This window comes from Salvelinus sp. IW2-2015, unplaced genomic scaffold (genome assembly GCF_002910315.2).
Source record: "Salvelinus sp. IW2-2015 unplaced genomic scaffold, ASM291031v2 Un_scaffold1624, whole genome shotgun sequence".
NCBI classification, from domain to species: domain Eukaryota; kingdom Metazoa; phylum Chordata; class Actinopteri; order Salmoniformes; family Salmonidae; genus Salvelinus; species Salvelinus sp. IW2-2015.
The window spans coordinates 71,410-79,005 of NW_019943042.1; positions in this window are offsets into that span (position 1 = coordinate 71,410).

The window sequence follows — 7,596 nt, forward strand, 5'->3', positions numbered from 1 at the left end:
CAAGGGAGTGATTCATGACCACAATTCTTAAAGTAGACATTAACTTTACGTCTGACTGGTTGCAGTACTACATGACGTACCCACGGCTGTACTATAAGTATTGGAATCAAACACAACATAAAACTATCACAATTGGTACTGTTAGTGAGTGCACCCAAAGTCTTTCTTCGTACTCGGTGATAAGATATACCAAAAACATCTAGCATATGGTCAACTCGCATAGATACCAGGTCACATGTGGGACTATGAGTGCACGCAAATTTGTAGTTCACCGCTGCACTCACATGAAGGATGTCCACGGACAGGTGGCAGTGTATCAAGAAGGAGCTATGTATATTAAACACGCGCAGACCGAGTAGATAACAGAATTACATAGGCTATCAACCTTGCTGAGGGACACAAAATTCCCATTCGAACTGCGTGTTGAAGTTATGTCAACAACAACAATGCGCTACAGACTAGATTTTGGGGAAGCTGTACCAATTATCACCATAGCCGTGACTGCGAGGAATGTCACCGAGCGAAATGAGATGTTATTTCCCTACCATAAAGACCGCTCCAGATGAATATGTTTAATAGACAGAACATTTGACCAGTAGTACCGAAACCGGGGAGAGAGCCAAGGGCGACTTTCCTAACATATGGCAGACCAGGTGTAACCACACACCAGCCCAGGAACTCCACATCTGCTTCTTCAACCTGCGGGATTATCTGAGACCAGCCACCGAGACAGCTGATGAAACTGGGTTTGCACAACTAAGAATATGTCTGCACAAACTGTCAAAAACCGTCCCAGGGAAGCTCACCTACGTGCTCGTCATCACCTGGTCTTGAACCTGACTGCAGTTTGGTGTCGTAACCGACCTTCAGTGGGCAAATGCTCACCTTTGATGGCCATTGCGCATGCTGCGAGAAGTGTGCCTCTTCACGGGATGGAATCCCATCTGTCAACTGTACCAGGCAAGGTGGCAGACAGCGTTTATGGCACCGTGATGGGCAAGTGCGTTTGATGATTGTCAACCGTTGTGAACGAGTGGTGGCGGGTGAGGAACAACGAACACGATTGCATTTATCAAAGTCTAATGTTAATGCAGAGATACCGTGACGAGATCTTGAGGCCCAATTGTCGTGCCATTCATCAGCCGTCATCACGTCTGTCTTCAGGCATAGTATGCACGGCTCCATGTCACAAGGATCTGTACACACTTCCTGGAAAGCTAAATGGCCCAAGTTTCCATGGCCTGCATACTCAGACATTGTTGAGCATGTTGGGATGCTCCGGACCGACGTCAGGGTTCAGTTCCTGCCAATATCCAGCAACATTGCACAGCCATTGAGGAGGGCAACATTCCACAGGCCAATAGCCTGATCAACTCTATGTGAAGAGATGTGCGCGCTGCATGAGTGTAAATGATTGGTCACACCAGAAACGGACTGGTTTTCTGATCCACGGCTCCTTCCTTTTTTTAAGGTATCTGTGACCAACAGATGCATATCTGTATTCCCAGTCATGTAAAATCCATAGGATTAGACCTTGAGGTGTGTCAGACAGTACAAAGTCTTACCCAAGGTGCGTTCAGACAGTAAAGCTTACCCAAGCTGCGTCAGAAGTCAAGTTACAAGGGTGCGTAGACAGTACAGTCTTACCCAGGAGCGCTTCAGACAGTACAAGTTTACGCAAGGTCGTTCAGACAGTACAAGTACTTACGCAAGGGTGATTCAGACAGTACAAGTCTTACCCAAGGTGCGTATCAGACCAGTACAAGCTTACGCAGAGGTGCGTTCAGACAGTTACAAAGTCCTTACCCAAGTGCGTTCAGACAGATACAAGTCTTACCCCAAGGTGCGTTCAGACAGTAACAAGTACTTACCCAAGTGCGTTCAACAGTACATACATACAGGCACAGGTGCGGTTCAGACCAGTACAAGTCTATACGCAAGGTGCGTTCAGACAGTACAAGCTCCTGTACGCAAGGTGCGTTTCAGACAGATACAAGTCTGCCAGTGCGTTCAGACAGTACAAAGTCTTACCAAGGTGCGTTCAGACAGTAACAAGTCTTACCCAAAGGGTGCGTTCAGGACAGTAAAGGTCTTACCCAAGTGCAATTCAGACAGTACAAGTCTTACCCAAGATGCATTCAGACGACAGTACAAGTCTTAGACCCAAGGTGCGTTCAGACAGTACAAGTCTTACCCAAGGTAGCGTTCAGACAGCTACAAGGTCTTACCCAAAGGTGCATTTCAGAACAGTACAATGTCTTTACCAAGGTGCATTCAGACAAGACAAGGTCTTACCCAAGTGTGCATTCAGACAGTACAAGTCTTTACCCAAGTGATGCGATTGTCAGACAGTACAAGTCTTACCCAAGGTGGCATTCAGGACAGTACGAGGTGGTTAAACCCAAGGTGCATTCAGACAGTACAAGTCTTACCCCAAGGTGCATTCAGGACAGTACAAGTCTTACCCAGGTGCATTCAGACAGTACAAGTCTTACCCAAGTGCATTTAGACAGTACAAGTCTTACCCAAGGTGCATTTAGACAGTTAAAGGTCGTTACCCAAGGTTGCATGTCAGACAGTTAAAGGATCGCTGGTTGGTGTAAAGTTTATTCTCCAGAGACCATCCATCGTTCCCCTTATGGTTCTTGCTTCACCAGACAGACCAGCATTATTAATCTAACAAACGGAATGGATGAGAGTGATTAGGAAAGAGAGGGGCATGCTATCGACCTATCCAGTCAGGTTAAGAAGTTAAGGAAATTCACGACTGCGCTAAGGCAAAATAGTTTTTAAGATTCCTTATATCTGGTTTTTACTTTAAGTCCATCACACCACACATGACTGAAATTAATGAGGTTTCACAGACCAGATCCCATAATGGTTTGCATTGTCAGCCAGTCATGAGTGAATGTTATCAAAAGGCAGTAATATCGACATTTCAAAAGTTAGACCGTAAGATAACAAGTAATCGCACATCCAATACGCTCCTGAGAGCCCTCCCGCGGTTCAAAACAACTGTCCGGGAACTCTATGAGTCGCCACTCTGATCAGGAGACGGGTATCTGCTCATGGTAGTGGTGCAACACACCTTGCAATCCCTTAGCGTGAGATAAAATTAACTTACACTCTTTCTCGCATTTGGAAAGATCCATCTGTTTGTGGCACATTATATATCTAGACTCTCCAGTGTGTAGACTGGGAGTCTCGGCACCCTGCCACGTTCTCTTCTTAGAGCGGCCCTACGTTGTACAATTGCGAGGGATAGAGGTTAGTTGCTATTGACCTGTAGTACATAAGCGTTGCTCAGCATCTGTCGTTGTGCTGCGACACCAGTATTACCCGCACCATTCCTGACCTCAACTCTCCTGGGTTGAGGTACTGAGCACCACCTTGGGACATGAAGTCATTGATGGTATGTCGAGACTCCTGTCCATAATGTTCCCCCATCCATCTCATTCCCTGCGGACAGACTCCAGCAGGTGTAGAAAATATTTACATTACCCGCGTGTATGAGCGTGCCCCAGCGTCCCTGTCTATCCGTCCGAATTGACTTTCCGTCACAGCCATCTCCACCTCTCTGTGATGGTTTGGCGCGACCCATTTTGGTGTTATTGCAGGTTAGTAATTATGTGACAGACACTAGATTTCTCTAAAGGTGCGATTGCCATTTCACACTCTTCAGGTCTCCCTACCGCTCTCCAGTTTGCTGAGGCCTACCAAGCATAGTGAATGGCGCTCTGTGGGTATTTACCAGGGTCATGAGCTAATACTTGGACAGCACTATGGCCTTCCGGAGGAATATCGTCTCCGCCGTGCCCCAATTCACGATCACGTGTATAGAAGATTTCTATGGTAGTAGGACTCCTTTGCTGCTCACAACCCCGGCTCAGCCTCACTTCCGGTGTTCTGATCCGAGGCTCCGCCGATGTCTAAATGATGCTTTCTAGAGAGAGTTAGTAAATGGAATGGACTCCTCATGCTTATCTCGGCCATTACCTCCGTTGGTTCCGTTTGGATTGACGCGAGCACCATTGTCCAAGCGATCCAACCTGACAAATACGCGCGACGAGCCGAGTCAACATGCTGGAGTATGGTCTCTCCTTCTACTCGGACAGTCCTAGTGTAAACTGCAGCCTAACTCTCCCCCACCCTGAGCGGCCTGACTCCTATCAGGCCCACGTTAATGGTCAACATGTTATCGTAGCACGGCAACCCACAGCTTCCTGTATGGACACTATCTGCCATTTACACAGCACGACCCGTACAACGTGCTTCGCTCTGCGGCGATGCCACACAGTCTGGTATAACTACCCGGTGCTCGAGAATTCAAGCCCCGACGGAAGCGTCTCTAATGAGACGTCTGTGGTAACAACCCAACACAGATCTTGGAGACTATACCCAGCTGACACCCGTCCATACTCATTTTCTACAAATCAAGGCATGCTCTAGACGCGAGATGCGCCCAATCCACTCGAGTGTGACGGCTCCTTGGGAGCAGTTTACTGCACATGTGGCCTACCATTACATCCTCGACGGATATCCATCTCCCTCTCTCATACACCTAAGAGTTAGCATGATTGGGACAATCTATATAGAAGTCGCGAAGTACATACAGACTGGGTTCCTCAACAGAAGCTTACCGTCTTTCGAAACAGCGGGATAAACACACAATATCTGAAGATGAAATTCTTGCCCCAAAAACCTCAATTGGACTTCTTTGTGCTCCTTCCTTAGCACACCCTGCGGCCATTTGGACTATCGGTGTGTCGACAAAGAAACAATTGTGTGCACCTAGCTGCGTGGATAAATAGCGACAGTGCCACTTATTGCAACATAGAGCAAGTGCGAACATGGCCAATATGAACAAATTTGACATATGTACCAAATAGATATCCCGCAAAGTTAGCTCTCTCGGCAGTTGATATCCTTATAACTATTGAGGGGGTACCTCAGTGTACGCAATATGGATCTGTTGACTCTGGTCTGTGCGTTTAGGATCTACAATAATGTCCTCGTACTGTATTTCGCTGGCACCACCAAAGTGAAGAAAGGGAACGGATCTAAGCAATTGAGGTCCTATGGGGAGTATAACTTTTAGAACACTGCGAAACATGGCACCCTTTACCTTGTCTTTGACATGGCAAGCCCTACAGTGCGTGGGGTAACAGTTCCTTCCTACTGTCCTCGACTGAAATCAAGAACACCTCTGTTAGGTATACATTCAGGTATCTATTTTGCATTACCTCCTATATAATCTTCCAGGATCTCCGTTTGGCCGTCTCAGGAACACTAATGATACTCTCGTGTCTCTAGAATGGCGAGCCTCTGACCGTGAGACAAAACTTCGCTTACGATAGCCCCTATCTGGACTCGTTCGAGCCTCTTTGCTCTCGACCAATGTCCGACTGTCTGTCATAGCGTGGTGGCTGAAACGGCACTGATATATATAAAGACACGGTGTGGTTGCCCTCTTCGCTACTCGCAATGTGCACCTTGGGTAAGACTCCATCGATCCTCCATAGTTCGGAATTTAGCCAACAGTCGTGTAGCGTTCTCAGATCCCACTAAGTTGTTGATCAGATGAAATTCTTAAGAATGCACCATGGTAAGACTTTGGTAAACTCTTGTGGAATACTAGGAGAACTGCCAACCCCTGGGAGTGATCCAATCCTCGTACTTCGTTCTAGAACTCAAGATCTACCCTTGAGACCGTGCTTGTAAAAGACATGTGTACTGTTTGTGAAGCAGCCGCACAGCTTGGGTAACGGAGCCATGACATCATTATCTGTAAGATAACAATGACTTAATCGCACACTTTTGGGATTGGAAGACTTCATGATCTGACCCAGTCTCTGAATGCTCAGTACATTAGAGAGAGTGTGTAGACTACCACGTGATAGACTCTCCTAGACTTCTAGAATTGCACCTGGTAAGATGACATGTGAGCCGATTTGAGCTAGTCACCAGTGAAGCTCCAGTTTAGAGCTGCACCACAATTGAGTAAATGTGGATTCCTACCCTGATAGTAGCTAGCTGAATAGGCCACCATTAGACTGATAGACAATAGACGTGGGTGTCCTGCAGATTGTCCTGAAAATATTAGCGCTTAGCGTGCTAGCGCTAGCCCAAGCTTGTACTCCTGCGAGTGTGTTAGTCTCGAATGGCAAACCTCTAGCGTATCAATACTTATCCCTTAATCGACTGTCTGAACGTGACAAACCTTGCTGTGATTGACTTAGTAACTTGGTCTGAAGCGTCCAAAATCTAGTCTGGTGTAAGACTTGTACTGTCTGAAGAGCCCAGCCCGTACCATAACCCTGGGTAAGAATTCTTCCATTGGGATATAGCTGGATACCGTAGAACCCTCCTTGGGTACTACGACTCTGAACCTGTAGTTTTTTGTAGTACACCGTGCATCACCTCTAGAGTGTAAGACTATCTGTTAATTAACTCTATAATCATGAAACGCAACTCTTGGAGCGATCATAGTTCATCTTCCATGCTCTGTGATGCACTAGAAACGCATCGTGTGTAGATTGTGAGAGTAATGTTAGCTCTGTTATTGAACTGATTTATCATGAAAAGCACAAATCTTCTGTGCTGGCTACAACGTGCGTTGTACGGTCTAACGCACCCTGCCGTCAATGACATACTGTAGCTTTCTAGTCTTTATTTATCCAATCTTGGGCTGATAAGATACCCAATCAAGTTGCCCATCACCTCCCTGCATTAGGGTATCAACCATAAGCTGATCCATGACATACATACTTATATTATGTTCAACAGCATGTTACTTCACATACACGGTCATACAGCAGACCTTAAAAACACCACTTTCACGAATCTCACACATTCCAGCAAGAACAAGATCAAACTCTGCTTGTATACACAGGAGATACAAGCACTTCCATATTCTCCCTGCTAGTCTTACCCTTTGTCCATATACTCTGTACAGACGAATGCTGTAAATGATCACACAATTGTAAATTCACGCTAGAGCAGTATGTCCATATTAAATTCAAGCCTTCTTTACGATCTAATGGGTGGGCAACGGAAAACACTTAAATATACTTAAATAACTTTAAAAAATGTATATTTTTTCTCTCCACATATCCCCGGATTCCTGACCGCAAACTCTGAACATTTCATCTGGATCTTCGCAACTAGACTAACCGCAATCCCAGTGACTTCTTTGGCTAGCGTTTCCATCCCGGAGCAAGCACCAATTAGCCTGGAAAGTAGCCTGCGAAGTGCTCCTGTGCTACCACGAAGCCCATCCTGGGCATACAATATCCGGACCCCGTTCTACTGCCACAGGTACGAGGGCACGGAACCCCCGATCCTCTACGAACTGGATTAGCGACATAACCTGCCGAGGATCCAACAGGCTCCTCAGGCACGACGTCCGCTGAGTCCCATTCTGCTGATCGCGGCCTCGCTAGCATACTAGAGCTACTTGAACCCTACTAATCCTTGATGGTCTACATCGCGTCCGCCGAAGAGGCAAAACAGACTTACCCATTCGACGATCCCGCAAAGGGCCCTTCGCGCTAACTTGCTAAGCCCCGTCTGTAAACTCGCTAGCTTGCTAGCCCG